Below are 13950 nucleotides of genomic sequence, written 5' to 3'. Positions count from 1 at the left end.
GGGAGGCGGAGTGGGGGGGGAGAGGGAGGCGGAGTGGGGGGGGAGAGGGAGGCGGAGTGGGGGGGGAGAGGGAGGCGGAGTGGGGGGGGAGAGGGAGGCGGAGTGGGGGGGGAGAGGGAGGCGGAGTGGGGGGGGAGAGGGAGGCGGAGTGGGGGGGGAGAGGGAGGCGGAGTGGGGGGGGAGAGGGAGGCGGAGTGGGGGGGGAGAGGGAGGCGGAGTGGGGGGGGAGAGGGAGGCGGAGTGGGGGGGGAGAGGGAGGCGGAGTGGGGGGGGAGAGGGAGGCGGAGTGGGGGGGGAGAGGGAGGCGGAGTGGGGGGGGAGAGGGAGGCGGAGTGGGGGGGGAGAGGGAGGCGGAGTGGGGGGGGAGAGGGAGGCGGAGTGGGGGGGGAGAGGGAGGCGGAGTGGGGGGGGAGAGGGAGGCGGAGTGGGGGGGGAGAGGGAGGCGGAGTGGGGGGGGAGAGGGAGGCGGAGTGGGGGGGGAGAGGGAGGCGGAGTGGGGGGGGAGAGGGAGGCGGAGTGGGGGGGGAGAGGGAGGCGGAGTGGGGGGGGAGAGGGAGGCGGAGTGGGGGGGGAGAGGGAGGCGGAGTGGGGGGGGAGAGGGAGGCGGAGTGGGGGGGGAGAGGGAGGCGGAGTGGGGGGGGAGAGGGAGGCGGAGTGGGGGGGGAGAGGGAGGCGGAGTGGGGGGGGAGAGGGAGGCGGAGTGGGGGGGGAGAGGGAGGCGGAGTGGGGGGGGAGAGGGAGGCGGAGTGGGGGGGGAGAGGGAGGCGGAGTGGGGGGGGAGAGGGAGGCGGAGTGGGGGGGGAGAGGGAGGCGGAGTGGGGGGGGAGAGGGAGGCGGAGTGGGGGGGGAGAGGGAGGCGGAGTGGGGGGGGAGAGGGAGGCGGAGTGGGGGGGGAGAGGGAGGCGGAGTGGGGGGGGAGAGGGAGGCGGAGTGGGGGGGGAGAGGGAGGCGGAGTGGGGGGGGAGAGGGAGGCGGAGTGGGGGGGGAGAGGGAGGCGGAGTGGGGGGGGAGAGGGAGGCGGAGTGGGGGGGGAGAGGGAGGCGGAGTGGGGGGGGAGAGGGAGGCGGAGTGGGGGGGGAGAGGGAGGCGGAGTGGGGGGGGAGAGGGAGGCGGAGTGGGGGGGGAGAGGGAGGCGGAGTGGGGGGGGAGAGGGAGGCGGAGTGGGGGGGGAGAGGGAGGCGGAGTGGGGGGGGAGAGGGAGGCGGAGTGGGGGGGGAGAGGGAGGCGGAGTGGGGGGGGAGAGGGAGGCGGAGTGGGGGGGGAGAGGGAGGCGGAGTGGGGGGGGAGAGGGAGGCGGAGTGGGGGGGGAGAGGGAGGCGGAGTGGGGGGGGAGAGGGAGGCGGAGTGGGGGGGGAGAGGGAGGCGGAGTGGGGGGGGAGAGGGAGGCGGAGTGGGGGGGGAGAGGGAGGCGGAGTGGGGGGGGAGAGGGAGGCGGAGTGGGGGGGGAGAGGGAGGCGGAGTGGGGGGGGAGAGGGAGGCGGAGTGGGGGGGGAGAGGGAGGCGGAGTGGGGGGGGAGAGGGAGGCGGAGTGGGGGGGGAGAGGGAGGCGGAGTGGGGGGGGAGAGGGAGGCGGAGTGGGGGGGGAGAGGGAGGCGGAGTGGGGGGGGAGAGGGAGGCGGAGTGGGGGGGGAGAGGGAGGCGGAGTGGGGGGGGAGAGGGAGGCGGAGTGGGGGGGGAGAGGGAGGCGGAGTGGGGGGGGAGAGGGAGGCGGAGTGGGGGGGGAGAGGGAGGCGGAGTGGGGGGGGAGAGGGAGGCGGAGTGGGGGGGGAGAGGGAGGCGGAGTGGGGGGGGAGAGGGAGGCGGAGTGGGGGGGGAGAGGGAGGCGGAGTGGGGGGGGAGAGGGAGGCGGAGTGGGGGGGGAGAGGGAGGCGGAGTGGGGGGGGAGAGGGAGGCGGAGTGGGGGGGGAGAGGGAGGCGGAGTGGGGGGGGAGAGGGAGGCGGAGTGGGGGGGGAGAGGGAGGCGGAGTGGGGGGGGAGAGGGAGGCGGAGTGGGGGGGGAGAGGGAGGCGGAGTGGGGGGGGAGAGGGAGGCGGAGTGGGGGGGGAGAGGGAGGCGGAGTGGGGGGGGAGAGGGAGGCGGAGTGGGGGGGGAGAGGGAGGCGGAGTGGGGGGGGAGAGGGAGGCGGAGTGGGGGGGGAGAGGGAGGCGGAGTGGGGGGGGAGAGGGAGGCGGAGTGGGGGGGGAGAGGGAGGCGGAGTGGGGGGGGAGAGGGAGGCGGAGTGGGGGGGGAGAGGGAGGCGGAGTGGGGGGGGAGAGGGAGGCGGAGTGGGGGGGGAGAGGGAGGCGGAGTGGGGGGGGAGAGGGAGGCGGAGTGGGGGGGGAGAGGGAGGCGGAGTGGGGGGGGAGAGGGAGGCGGAGTGGGGGGGGAGAGGGAGGCGGAGTGGGGGGGGAGAGGGAGGCGGAGTGGGGGGGGAGAGGGAGGCGGAGTGGGGGGGGAGAGGGAGGCGGAGTGGGGGGGGAGAGGGAGGCGGAGTGGGGGGGGAGAGGGAGGCGGAGTGGGGGGGGAGAGGGAGGCGGAGTGGGGGGGGAGAGGGAGGCGGAGTGGGGGGGGAGAGGGAGGCGGAGTGGGGGGGGAGAGGGAGGCGGAGTGGGGGGGGAGAGGGAGGCGGAGTGGGGGGGGAGAGGGAGGCGGAGTGGGGGGGGAGAGGGAGGCGGAGTGGGGGGGGAGAGGGAGGCGGAGTGGGGGGGGAGAGGGAGGCGGAGTGGGGGGGGAGAGGGAGGCGGAGTGGGGGGGGAGAGGGAGGCGGAGTGGGGGGGGAGAGGGAGGCGGAGTGGGGGGGGAGAGGGAGGCGGAGTGGGGGGGGAGAGGGAGGCGGAGTGGGGGGGGAGAGGGAGGCGGAGTGGGGGGGGAGAGGGAGGCGGAGTGGGGGGGGAGAGGGAGGCGGAGTGGGGGGGGAGAGGGAGGCGGAGTGGGGGGGGAGAGGGAGGCGGAGTGGGGGGGGAGAGGGAGGCGGAGTGGGGGGGGAGAGGGAGGCGGAGTGGGGGGGGAGAGGGAGGCGGAGTGGGGGGGGAGAGGGAGGCGGAGTGGGGGGGGAGAGGGAGGCGGAGTGGGGGGGGAGAGGGAGGCGGAGTGGGGGGGGAGAGGGAGGCGGAGTGGGGGGGGAGAGGGAGGCGGAGTGGGGGGGGAGAGGGAGGCGGAGTGGGGGGGGAGAGGGAGGCGGAGTGGGGGGGGAGAGGGAGGCGGAGTGGGGGGGGAGAGGGAGGCGGAGTGGGGGGGGAGAGGGAGGCGGAGTGGGGGGGGAGAGGGAGGCGGAGTGGGGGGGGAGAGGGAGGCGGAGTGGGGGGGGAGAGGGAGGCGGAGTGGGGGGGGAGAGGGAGGCGGAGTGGGGGGGGAGAGGGAGGCGGAGTGGGGGGGGAGAGGGAGGCGGAGTGGGGGGGGAGAGGGAGGCGGAGTGGGGGGGGAGAGGGAGGCGGAGTGGGGGGGGAGAGGGAGGCGGAGTGGGGGGGGAGAGGGAGGCGGAGTGGGGGGGGAGAGGGAGGCGGAGTGGGGGGGGAGAGGGAGGCGGAGTGGGGGGGGAGAGGGAGGCGGAGTGGGGGGGGAGAGGGAGGCGGAGTGGGGGGGGAGAGGGAGGCGGAGTGGGGGGGGAGAGGGAGGCGGAGTGGGGGGGGAGAGGGAGGCGGAGTGGGGGGGGAGAGGGAGGCGGAGTGGGGGGGGAGAGGGAGGCGGAGTGGGGGGGGAGAGGGAGGCGGAGTGGGGGGGGAGAGGGAGGCGGAGTGGGGGGGGAGAGGGAGGCGGAGTGGGGGGGGAGAGGGAGGCGGAGTGGGGGGGGAGAGGGAGGCGGAGTGGGGGGGGAGAGGGAGGCGGAGTGGGGGGGGAGAGGGAGGCGGAGTGGGGGGGGAGAGGGAGGCGGAGTGGGGGGGGAGAGGGAGGCGGAGTGGGGGGGGAGAGGGAGGCGGAGTGGGGGGGGAGAGGGAGGCGGAGTGGGGGGGGAGAGGGAGGCGGAGTGGGGGGGGAGAGGGAGGCGGAGTGGGGGGGGAGAGGGAGGCGGAGTGGGGGGGGAGAGGGAGGCGGAGTGGGGGGGGAGAGGGAGGCGGAGTGGGGGGGGAGAGGGAGGCGGAGTGGGGGGGGAGAGGGAGGCGGAGTGGGGGGGGAGAGGGAGGCGGAGTGGGGGGGGAGAGGGAGGCGGAGTGGGGGGGGAGAGGGAGGCGGAGTGGGGGGGGAGAGGGAGGCGGAGTGGGGGGGGAGAGGGAGGCGGAGTGGGGGGGGAGAGGGAGGCGGAGTGGGGGGGGAGAGGGAGGCGGAGTGGGGGGGGAGAGGGAGGCGGAGTGGGGGGGGAGAGGGAGGCGGAGTGGGGGGGGAGAGGGAGGCGGAGTGGGGGGGGAGAGGGAGGCGGAGTGGGGGGGGAGAGGGAGGCGGAGTGGGGGGGGAGAGGGAGGCGGAGTGGGGGGGGAGAGGGAGGCGGAGTGGGGGGGGAGAGGGAGGCGGAGTGGGGGGGGAGAGGGAGGCGGAGTGGGGGGGGAGAGGGAGGCGGAGTGGGGGGGGAGAGGGAGGCGGAGTGGGGGGGGAGAGGGAGGCGGAGTGGGGGGGGAGAGGGAGGCGGAGTGGGGGGGGAGAGGGAGGCGGAGTGGGGGGGGAGAGGGAGGCGGAGTGGGGGGGGAGAGGGAGGCGGAGTGGGGGGGGAGAGGGAGGCGGAGTGGGGGGGGAGAGGGAGGCGGAGTGGGGGGGGAGAGGGAGGCGGAGTGGGGGGGGAGAGGGAGGCGGAGTGGGGGGGGAGAGGGAGGCGGAGTGGGGGGGGAGAGGGAGGCGGAGTGGGGGGGGAGAGGGAGGCGGAGTGGGGGGGGAGAGGGAGGCGGAGTGGGGGGGGAGAGGGAGGCGGAGTGGGGGGGGAGAGGGAGGCGGAGTGGGGGGGGAGAGGGAGGCGGAGTGGGGGGGGAGAGGGAGGCGGAGTGGGGGGGGAGAGGGAGGCGGAGTGGGGGGGGAGAGGGAGGCGGAGTGGGGGGGGAGAGGGAGGCGGAGTGGGGGGGGAGAGGGAGGCGGAGTGGGGGGGGAGAGGGAGGCGGAGTGGGGGGGGAGAGGGAGGCGGAGTGGGGGGGGAGAGGGAGGCGGAGTGGGGGGGGAGAGGGAGGCGGAGTGGGGGGGGAGAGGGAGGCGGAGTGGGGGGGGAGAGGGAGGCGGAGTGGGGGGGGAGAGGGAGGCGGAGTGGGGGGGGAGAGGGAGGCGGAGTGGGGGGGGAGAGGGAGGCGGAGTGGGGGGGGAGAGGGAGGCGGAGTGGGGGGGGAGAGGGAGGCGGAGTGGGGGGGGAGAGGGAGGCGGAGTGGGGGGGGAGAGGGAGGCGGAGTGGGGGGGGAGAGGGAGGCGGAGTGGGGGGGGAGAGGGAGGCGGAGTGGGGGGGGAGAGGGAGGCGGAGTGGGGGGGGAGAGGGAGGCGGAGTGGGGGGGGAGAGGGAGGCGGAGTGGGGGGGGAGAGGGAGGCGGAGTGGGGGGGGAGAGGGAGGCGGAGTGGGGGGGGAGAGGGAGGCGGAGTGGGGGGGGAGAGGGAGGCGGAGTGGGGGGGGAGAGGGAGGCGGAGTGGGGGGGGAGAGGGAGGCGGAGTGGGGGGGGAGAGGGAGGCGGAGTGGGGGGGGAGAGGGAGGCGGAGTGGGGGGGGAGAGGGAGGCGGAGTGGGGGGGGAGAGGGAGGCGGAGTGGGGGGGAGAGGGAGGCGGAGTGGGGGGGAGAGGGAGGCGGAGTGGGGGGGGAGAGGGAGGCGGAGTGGGGGGGGAGAGGGAGGCGGAGTGGGGGGGAGAGGGAGGCGGAGTGGGGGGGAGAGGGAGGCGGAGTGGGGGGGGAGAGGGAGGCGGAGTGGGGGGGGAGAGGGAGGCGGAGTGGGGGGGGAGAGGGAGGCGGAGTGGGGGGGGAGAGGGAGGCGGAGTGGGGGGGGAGAGGGAGGCGGAGTGGGGGGGGAGAGGGAGGCGGAGTGGGGGGGGAGAGGGAGGCGGAGTGGGGGGGGAGAGGGAGGCGGAGTGGGGGGGGAGAGGGAGGCGGAGTGGGGGGGGAGAGGGAGGCGGAGTGGGGGGGTGAGGGAGGCGGAGTGGGGGGGTGAGGGAGGCGGAGTGGGGGGGGAGAGGGAGGCGGAGTGGGGGGGGAGAGGGAGGCGGAGTGGGGGGGAGAGGGAGGCGGAGTGGGGGGGAGAGGGAGGCGGAGTGGGGGGGAGAGGGAGGCGGAGTGGGGGGGGAGAGGGAGGCGGAACCCCACTGTGCACGGGAGGGAAGTACAGTTACAGGAAGAATTCCCTTCTGCCCCTTGCCCGCCCTATCAACTCCTAGTTTTGGAGCTGACTTCGGAAAAGGAACATGAACCGCAGCCCTACAATTAACACGTTTGTATTTATAAATAAAGTACATTTTGAAATGAAAACTGTTAGCACGCGAACCTTCACGGCCAGAGGGAAGATTTAATAAATAAAACTTACAGCGTTGGAGCGCTCAGCGGACCTTTGACCACTGGACACAGTATGTGGCAAGGAACGTCGTCCAAACTCTGTCAAATACTGCCCTCCTCTGGCAGTGATAAAGCATTGCTTTTCGAAATTACACGCTGCGTTCACAAAGAAGCGTCGGCAGCGGAATCTGGAAGCCGCCCGCTCTTGATAATGAAATAGCTCGTGAAAAGGTACACGATAGAGCAGTTTTAAAGTGGTCTGGGAAACAGCGCTGAATGGGCAAGTTGTCGTACAATCACCAGCGTCTGCAGACTTTCACGCAGAATATGACAAGACAAGCTGAGCAAACAATTGTTAAAACTACAGGATCAAATCTAATTTGTACAGAATAGAAAAGGAAGGAAGTTACCTTGATAGAACAACTGAGTTTTTTTTTGCAATTAGTTCGACTCGATGCAGATAAAGAGCCAAAGAGGATGTAAAAATATATATATTAGATACTCCCTGATGATGAAGGATAGAGAGGAGAAGCCAAGGATTGAAAGATAATTTGAATCTGAATCAGGTTTATTGTCATGAACACTTATCAGGAAATTTGTTGTTGTGCACAACAGGAGCAAAATTGCTATAAATTACAATTTTGTAAATACAAATAAAGTGGGAAGAAAAAGCGATGTGTCTTTAGGTTCATTGCCTCTTCATAAATTTTATGTGGGGTGGGGTGGGGGGGAGGTAGAAGCCCTTTTTGTACAGTTGGATGTGTATCTTCAGGCTCCTGTACCTCCTTCCTGGTGGTAACAATGAGAAAAAGGGAAGGCCTGGGTGGTGAGGATCCTTGATGATACAGCCTGCTGTCTTGAGACACTGCCTCTTATAGATGTCCTTATGGAGTGAAGATTGATGCTTACGATGGTGTTGGCTGAGTTTATAAGGATCTGTCGCCTATTCCTGTCATGTGCATTGGCACCTCCAGACCAAATAGTGATGTAACCAGGCAGAATGCTCCCCACAGTACACCTGTAGAAATTTGGAAGAGACTTGGGTGATGTACCAGAGTTCCTCAAACTCCACATGAAATAGAGCTGCTGACATGTAGGATGTAATGTGGCATGAGCACCCTGGCAAAGCTGACAAGTATTTGATTTTGATTTTAACCACTCAGAATTGCCTTCTTCATAATTGCCCCAGAATAGCTCTTCTGAGACTCAGGAATTCATTCTTAATCCTTTCCACTGCTGACCCCTCGATGAGGACTAATTTGTATTCTGGTTTCCCCTTCCTGAACTCCACAATCAGTTCCTTTAGTTTTGCTAATGATGAGTGCAAATTTGTGGATGTGACATTGCTCAACTTGCTGATCTATCTCACTCCTGTACTACGCTTCCTCATTACTGTTTGAGACTCTGCCGATGACCGACCATGGTGCCTTCAGCAAATTTGCATTTGAATTGCGCCTAGCAGCACAATCATGGGTGTCGTGCCAGTAGAGCAGTGGACTAAGCACACATCCTTGAAGAGTGCCTGTGTTGATTGTCAGTGAGGAGGAGACGTTGTTTCCAATTTGTCCTGATTGTGGTCTTCCAGTGAGGAAGTCAAGGATCCAGTTGTAGAGGGAGGTACAGAGGCTAGGTTTTGAAGCTTGTTGATCAGTACTGAAGGTATGATGTTGTTGTAAGTTGAGCTGCAGTCCATGAAAAGCAGCTTGATGCTCTGTCTGGATGAATCAGGGTTGAGTGAAGAGCCAGTGATATTGCATCTGCTGTTGTGAGGTTGTGGCGGTAGGTGAATTGCAGTGGGTCTAGATCTTCTCTTAAGCATGAGTTAATTTTGGCCATGACTAACATAGCAAAACATTTTATTACAGTAGGTATCAGTGCCACTGCGCAATAGTCATTGAGGCAGCTCACTCTGTTCTTCTTGGGTACCACTATGATTGATGTCCTTTTGAAGCAGATGGTAACCTCGGACTGCAGCAATGAGAGTTGAAAATGTATCGTGAACACTCCAGCACAAATTTTCAGTACCCTGCCCAGTACACCATCAGAGCCGACGTCTTGCAAGGATTCACCTTCTTGAAAGATGTTCTAACATTGGCCTCTGAGACAGATATCACAGTTTTGCCAGCTTCTGCAGGGCTCCTCACAGCTACAGTTGAATTCTCCTTTACAAATGAGCATAAATGGTGTTCAGCTCATCAGGGAGTGAAGCATCTGATATTATGATATTAGGCTTTGCATTATAGGACGAAATGGCATATACATCCTGCCATAGCTGACAAGTATCTGACTTTGTTTCTAGCCCCTTGGAATTGCCTCTTTGCTGTTAAGATATCCTTCCATAGATCATTCCTGGACTTCCAATGGAGACCTGTATCACTGGCCTTAAACATTCTCTGCAAATCATTTTGAGAGAAGTATTTGCCTAGAATTTAGAAATAAATAACTTTTCCCATGGGCAGTAGCCAGAGGACATCGGCTTGAAGCAATTGAAAGCAATTTTCCCACGGGCAGTAGCCAGAGGACATCGGCTTGAAGCAATTGAAAAGAGCCAGGGGAAATGTGAGGTAATTATCTTCAGGTAAAGAATAAAAGGCTATAGAATATAACCTAGAAAAGTGGTGGAAATAGATTCTGTTGTTGCTTACAGAAAGAAGTTAGATAGTGGTATAAGGAAGAGAATTTTTTTTTAGGACTTTAGGGACTGAATCTGGGAATGGAATAGATTAGGTTCATTGACTGTATTCCCACCTTCTATGTTGTGATGCTTTTTAAAATACTGGAGATGCAGGAAATCTAACACAAAAATATATAATGCCAACTCCACTTAGCAGGTCACCCAGGCAAGCATCCACAGAGAGAAAACCATGTCTTAGTTTCATCAAAACATCTCATGAAAAGCCAAAATCAGTTTTGATGAGCATTTGCAGCATTTGCTGTTATTTTACGAGAGGTGCATCAAAATCAGGGAGGTACAGAACATCAAAATCAGGGCTGCAGGCTGAGAAATAGCTTATTCTTCTGAGATTGATGAACAGTATCGTGTAACTAAATAAATCATCCCAAAATATTTATATGTATATTTGTAATTACATCTACATGTAAATATGTGATTATTACATGCTGTACATTATGTGAATTTGTTCACAGTGGTCTGTAGAAACGCTGTTTCATCTGGTTGGAGATGTACAGCCAGATGATAATAAACTTGAACTTGATTTACTACAGCCTTAATAAAATGCTCAAAGAACTTGCTTGGAAAATGTCTTAATTATTTATTTCCATGACTCTGCTATTATAAACAGCAAAATCATGACAGCTTCAGTTCAATTCACTGACAGTCTCAGGAAGTAGGTACAGGAGGTTATATACTGGAACAATGATCTCAGAAGCACAATATCAAATCCTAACTTTATAGCTGGAGAATGTGAACAAAGATTGATTTTTAAAAATATAAAGTTTGTGTGAAATTACTGGATTAACACAAGGCTCCAGCTTGTTCTCAAATGGTTTTTTGGAAAGAAAACTCACTCTCCTTTTCCATCTTGACAGTTGTGCGCCTCCAGTCCCAAGACATTCTGCCACACTTTAATCTGCCTCAGTAATGGCCTAGCAATCACAGTTGTATCAAAACTGTCATATCAGCTGGAGGTGACGTTGCATTGTTGGAGGATGGAACTCCTTAACATTGTAGTGAGACCACATGAATCAGCCAATTACAGGCATAGAGATCTCTGTTTACTATCCACCATCCTCTCTCAGAATATGAACTAAGCTATCTCATTTGGGAGAAGCATGAAAGTTAGGATAGATGGAACATACCATATCTGGGACATCAATGAATTGCAATTACTGGTGACTCTGGGGATATAACTGCCAATCAGTGGCAGGTTACAAGAAAACCAGAAAAAAAAGTGAATTATCCATAGTAAAAACACAATGCTGGAGAAACTCAGCAGGTCAAACAGTGTACTTTATCTTTTTTCTTTTCCTTGGCTTGGCTTCGCGTCGAAGATTTATGGAGGGGTAATGTCCACGTCAGCTGCAGGCTCGTTTGTGGCTGACAAGACCGATGCGGGACAGGCAGACACGGTTGCAACGGTTGCAAGGGAAAATTGGTTTGTTGGGGTTGGGTGTTGGGTTTTTCCTCCTTTGTCTTTTGACATAGCAAAGATAAAAATACATAACCAATGTTTTGGGTTCAAACCTGTCATCAAAGATTGATAAGGTGAATTATCCACTTGGATATCTTTATCAGTCAAATAGTTGTAGTTATCAATGTCCTATCACCACAGATTCTCTCAGTTTGATCTTGTGATATTACCAGCAATAAATTCAGAAATTCTAATAGTGTCTCCTTGAGATTTTGTGGCCCAGCAGCACTGTTTTCAGTCTCGCCCAGATCTGCTCTTCCCTACACCCTTCCCCCGCCCCCCCCTCCCCCTCACCTTTCCACTCTTTTAGGCACTTTCTACTGAATCCACAGAAAATGTAACGTGTCCCTCACGTCCATCCAGGGCAACAACCAGGTGAGGCAGAGTTTTACATGACATCGTCCAACCTAATCTGCTGCATTTGGTGTACTCAGCACAGCCTCCTCTACATTGGTGAGACCAAAGACTTCACTGAAAACCCCCTCTGGCCACCCTCCCATCAGGAGGATGATTCAAAAATGTGAGATCACACACCTCTACATTCAAAATCAGATTCTTTCTCACCATTATCAGACTCCAAAATAGTACCATTATGTTGCCTTTACTCTATACCAACTGACCTCTCTCTGTAACTTTGTACTATGTGCTTTCATACTATCTCTTATTTGTTCTTCAAGGTATGAGATGTCTACTGCTCTATTTGTAAAACAACCACCATCACTTCTTTTCGATACATGTGACAATAAACCTGAACTTGAAAGTTGCTGGAGGTCCAAGCTAGTCCTCCTAGTTGCTGACCATTTAAATTCCCCTTAACATTCCCCTACAGACATGCCTATTCTCCAATTCACCCATTGCTAGATTGAGGTTAAACATAAACTTGAGGAACAACACATCATATTTGTCCTGGACAGTCTTAAATTCAATGGCATGAGCATTGATTTTTTACAACTAACAAGATTTAATCTTTTCCTCCATAATTTGAAATCCTTTCACTCAATGTACCTCTCAAGGTTTGAAGTTCCTTTTTTTGTCATTTACACAAAATTTGTTTTCTTTTGTTTTAACAGTATAGGCTGTCATCCAGCATTGCTACCAAGATGAGGAGAAGCAAGAGAGATACCCTTTGGAATGATCAAGTGTCCATGGATTCCATCACCTCCTCCACCTGTGCTCCTATAAGCACCATATCCGCACAGCCTTCCGACTGTCCCCGTGGTGAACAGTGCTTCAGGTTCTGACCCCCAGATACGATTAGAGAGGCCAAGGCCATTCGGGAGTCCTACTCTCTATTGACACTCTTGTGAATCCCAGAAGCCAGTAACCACCAACTTGTTGACCGGTGAGTGAGCCTTTGGCCATTTTGACTTGTCCACTGGTGTAGTCTCCTTACTTTTCTCTCACTGGATTTTCCATTTTGGGGGGAAGGTAGTGTTCTTTTGCTCTGGTGTCCTGCTGTTACTTTCAGTTTGGGCTGCCAAGCATGAATGGAGTCATCTTGGGCACAGGTTCTTCGATGCACAAATAACATCACCAACCTAGTTCTATTGGTGGTTTAAACCTGTACAGGGCCATGGAGCATGATAACCAGGTAGTAGAACCCCAAGGAGGAGCTCTGGAGGATGTGTCTTTGCTCTCCTGATCCTACACCAGTTACAGCAGCACCGTCATCTTCAACTCACCAGGAACCAATCCTGGTTCAATAAGCAGTGTAGAAGAATAAGGCAGGAACATACCTACTGCTCCTTAAGTGTGAAGTGCCAAATATTGAGGGACTTAGAATAAGCTTCAGCCTTATCAGGTATAGCCACATCATGAATTAATAGATCTGGAGTCACAGATTTATTCATTTTAATTCCATAATGGTTATTTAAGTGGCTGTGAAGCACTTTTAAATCATCTGAAGTCATAAAAGTTTTTATATACCTCTGTCACTTGTTTCATTAGGTTAATTTACTGTAGAATCACACAGGGAAAGTCAGGATTATGCGTTTTCATGGTAAGATGGAACCAGATATTTTGATCTAATTCAAAATGCTCAGGAGAATGGTGACATTCTGGTTAGGTTTGGAGGTCTAGGCCATTGATGTAGATTCATAACTTCAAATCGCAGTTGGGGAATTTAGATTCTATTAGTTAAATAATTCTGGAATAGAAAGATGTAATTGGTAACAGACACCATGAAACTAATGACATTTCCCCAAAATCTATGTTTTGCTGACTCTCCTTGGAGAAAGTGATCAATTTTCCTTAACCAGACTGGTTTAAATATGACTCTAGAACCACATTAATGTGGTTGATTCTTAAATTCTTTTGAAAATCACAAAAAAAATTAGAACACTGAAGGATGAAATTTGGCCCATGGTCCCCATAATAGCATTTCAGCTAATCCCTCTTCACTCTGAACCTGAAATTATTCTCCTTTCGTATCCTTATCCAATTTCCTTTATGAACATCACAATGGAACCTCCCATTGTACAATCCATGAAACTCTGGCTATCCATTCTGAATCCTAATCACTTATTCTTTAAAAATGTTCCTCTTCATGTCATGATTCTTGTGGTAATGGTCTTCTCCCAATAGGTGATTTTGAATATTGCTATCAAATCCTCTCTTATTCTCCTCAGTTTCTAGGAGAATAACCCCAGTTTCCATGGTCTGTCCATATATCCTCATCCCTAGAGTCAGTGTAACAGTCTAAGCAGTTCTTCTCCAAAGTCTTTATATATTTCCTAAAATATATTACAGTCTTCTTACTCTTATGTACATCTTGTATGTATTTATCAAGCAAGATACCCAAATTCAGGAGACTGCAGCTGTTGGAATGGACAAAATCTACAGGAGGAACTCACCAGATGAAGCATCATTAGTGGGAGAAATAGAATACAAGATTTTTAAAAATTATGAAGAATTTCGACTTGAAACGTCACCCATTCTTTTTCTCCCACTGCTGCTGTCTAATTTGAGTTCTTCTGGCAGATTGTGTTTAACACTCAGATTCAGTGTAGTTATAGATGAGCCATAAATAGCCATTTTCTGTGGGTGAATTTAAAAACTTCCATTCGAATATAATATAACTCGTCCTTAATTTTATATTTCAATTCCAACATCTTCATCGGAAAAGAAAATTGTCTGTTTAAATTTAAGATTGTGGTAAAGCTCAGATAGTCATGTAAAATCCATGGAACTGAAATTAAATAAATCAGCTTGAGACTACAGCTGGAGAATAGTAGCAAAGCAACTTGTGCAACTTCCTTGATGAGAAGACTGTCTAGATCAGTAGTGTTCAACCATTTTCTTTTCACTTTAAATAATCTCTATGTCATCGATGCACTCTGATTAGTAAGGGATCGTTTAAGGTGGTATATGAGTGGGAAGGGAAGGTTGAGAATCACTGCTCTAGACCCAATTGTTACTGAAATATTTTGCTTGAGAAAATTG

The 13950-nt window shown here is 57.1% G+C and overlaps 1 protein-coding gene across 3 annotated transcripts in view; it reads right to left on the bottom strand.

Moving 5' to 3' along the window:
- The window catches only part of ftcdnl1 (formiminotransferase cyclodeaminase N-terminal like 1), a 90682-nt gene extending 84238 nt beyond the window's left edge, over window positions 1-6444 (bottom strand). For all 3 annotated transcript variants that reach the window (XM_069934545.1, XM_069934544.1, XM_069934542.1), the window contains exon 1: window positions 6390-6444. The gene's annotated coding sequence lies outside the window, so the exon portion shown is untranslated. The remainder of the gene's footprint in view (window positions 1-6389) is intronic.
- Between the last annotated feature and the right edge of the window lie 7506 nt (window positions 6445-13950).

Source organism: Narcine bancroftii, chromosome 4 (assembly GCF_036971445.1).
Source record: "Narcine bancroftii isolate sNarBan1 chromosome 4, sNarBan1.hap1, whole genome shotgun sequence".
Classification (NCBI taxonomy): Eukaryota; Metazoa; Chordata; class Chondrichthyes; order Torpediniformes; family Narcinidae; genus Narcine; species Narcine bancroftii.
The sequence above is the reverse complement of the archived record's forward strand: the minus strand, read 5'-3'. Positions and strand labels throughout refer to the sequence as shown.